General features: G+C 36.5%; 1 pseudogene; it reads right to left on the bottom strand.

Moving 5' to 3' along the window:
* The window catches only part of LOC119587370, a 33,850-nt pseudogene that overhangs the window by 30,287 nt on the left and 798 nt on the right, over nt 1-2,765 (bottom strand).

The following is a 2,765-nucleotide window of genomic DNA, read 5'->3' as shown; positions in this document are numbered from 1 at the left end:
CTTACTAACAGTAGGGAAAGGGTATCAGTGGGCAATTCTTTAAAAATGAGATAGTATTTCATTTCGGGCTTTCCGATACTTGCGTGTCTTGCAAGTACATAAAACAAATTTCTCAAAGAGGTAATCGCTCTGTCATATGCTTATATTATTTTCCTAATTTGGAGAACCCGGGACTTTCAAATTTCTCCTGAAAACTGTCTGCTAGGTAAGAAAGAAAGAAAATCACTATGAATGTAACAAGTTTTTTGGTTTGGGCCAGAAAGGGAGAGCGAGGGTGAGAGGGATGTAGAGGTTTTGCTTCTACACAAACTTATTTCATAAAACCAATACAACAGGTGCAGCTCATGTTTCTATAACAGGTGCAATTCTTAGTCTACTCCAAAGCAAACACCTGCTACACTGAGCAGATCACGGAGAACCCGAAAGCCCCCATTCAACAGACAAACCTTTCTTTCCCTTGGCCCCAGTTCACAGCCGCGTAGGCGGGTTCGAATTCCGCTTTTGTTTGCTCAATGGAAAAAGGGGCAAGAAACCACCTGTTCTGTGTCCCCGTCACAACCCGAAATTCTAGACAAGAACACGCTTGCTAATCGAAAAGTGCAATGAGAGTTATTTGATTTGCAAATACCAATGAGAATAAAAAAAAATAGCAAGGGAAGCAGTCTTCCAAATTCACTTATTACTTTCTTCGTTTCGTCTTCGATATCACACACTTGACACAACCTTAATCGATCAGGATAACTCCATCTATCACTAAAACCACTAATAAGCGCAAACCATGCAGAAAAACACCAAAAAATCCCTCAAAACGAATGGCTTTGGTCCGCTCACCCGTGCACCCGAGGACCGCCGTCGCCACAACACCAAAGCGCGGGAACTGCTAGGTTTCTGCTCATCGAGGCTCGCGGGCTAGCTAATGGAACGGGATAACGTGTTCCTACGTGAATAATAAATGGACTCTTGCAAAATTAGGGGTTATTCATAACTGTTGTATTTTAATATGAAGCGTAATAGGTGAAGTATGACGATTATTGGGCTTCAAATGTTATTTTACAAGATGCGAAGAGTACAAGAACGAGTCTCGTGTTGTTTTCTTTATGTATATAAAATCAATATACCGTCTAATTCCTTACAAAAATGGAAATAAATAAGAAAAAATGAATGGTAACTTGATTTAGTCCGTTAGATGTCAAAAAACTGTCATATAAAGCTGCCCTTTTAATCTAGAGTAAATGCACATTGAAACAGCGCATCCGTTCGTGTAACGACATGAATCCACATGCCAGTTCGCGCGCTCAAGTTGGGATTAATTTTATCCTTATCTCAGCCAAGGTTTAAAGCCAGCCTTATGTCCAGGGAAAGTGTCTGGTCTTGCTATTCTGTTTATATTTTTAGAGAGGGGTTAATTTCTATTTTTTAGCCCTTCCATTCCTTGCCTGGCTGTGCCCTTAAGCTAATTAGAAATGATCTATTAGCTTTTGAGTTATAGTAAAAGACATAAAATAAGTTAAAAAAAGGGCATAAAAATAAGGGGAATAGAGGACGTACCATGGTCCTTAACCCTGGATATAAATTTTAAATGTCGAAAACGAGACTGGCTTTATTTTGAAAGACAGGACTTGTCCCATCTTTTTCGATTTCGATCTTGTACTCATGTAGCTCTCCAAAATACTGTATTTCCATATGAATAAAATCATTATGCTTATTTTTCTCAATGTCTTATGAAAAAATAAGCCTAAATCGAACCAGTCTCAGGGGATGTGGAACCTACATATACTTTTCAACACAGTCTAGAAAGGCAGTTTACCTTTCTTTTGAATCTTTCTTTTTTTTAGATTTAATATTTTGTGTAATGTCGAGTTTAGACCTTTACCCTAATTTCTTAGAGGCCTAAAATCTCATTAAAAAATAATAATTTCTAGTAAAAGACGTGAGCAAAAAAGCTGAATATCATCTTGCGTTTGCTCAAGCCGTAATTTTCAGTCTATGATATTGGATTTTTTCGTCGTTCTTTTTCATTCAGTCGAGTGCCAGTATATAATATATAATTATCTAACTGTTATTTTCAGTAACAAATAATTGATAAAAAAAATAGCTTCAGTGCTTTTTTAATAGCGAAATCACAGATGATGTTCCTGTCCTATTGCTTGCAATAGGACAGGAATGGAAATATTCTGTAAATACGATTACTTATTTGGTAGGGCTTAACCACCCCTTTGATTATGTATTTCCAAAAAGATCGCCTATAAGTGTGCCCAGTATTAATACTTACTAGAACCAATATTTAAGGGAATATGTAAGACGCAATAATTCCTACGGCGATTTTATCTTCTTTTTTAAATAAAAAATATCTTCCTTATGTGTTCTAATGTCATCTTCATTATACAAGAACTGCTGAAGAATATATATACACATATATTTGTAAAAACTGTCAACAACTTAGCATTATTTTTTCATATAATTAAATTCCGTTTTCGTTTTCAATTAATAAAATGGACCCCGTCGATGCCCCCAATGAACAAAACGGAGGACAACATTAATAAGATTTGATTTTATTGACTTGATCCGCCCCCTTTTCCTTCGGTGGGATAAAACCCTCGCCCCTAATATGTGGCCTTCTTGACCTTATGGCAGAAAGTACATGTCAATAGGACGTGAAAAAGGTAATGCATTTAAATATTGCTAAATTTAGCATCTAGGGAAATTCTGAAATCAGGACATTGATCCTGTGACATTCAAGGTCTATATAAGTATGTATACTTATA

The sequence above is a fragment of the Penaeus monodon genome, chromosome 22 (genome assembly GCF_015228065.2).
Source record: "Penaeus monodon isolate SGIC_2016 chromosome 22, NSTDA_Pmon_1, whole genome shotgun sequence".
Lineage (NCBI taxonomy): Eukaryota > Metazoa > Arthropoda > Malacostraca > Decapoda > Penaeidae > Penaeus > Penaeus monodon.
This window is presented reverse-complemented; position numbering and strand designations above follow the sequence as displayed.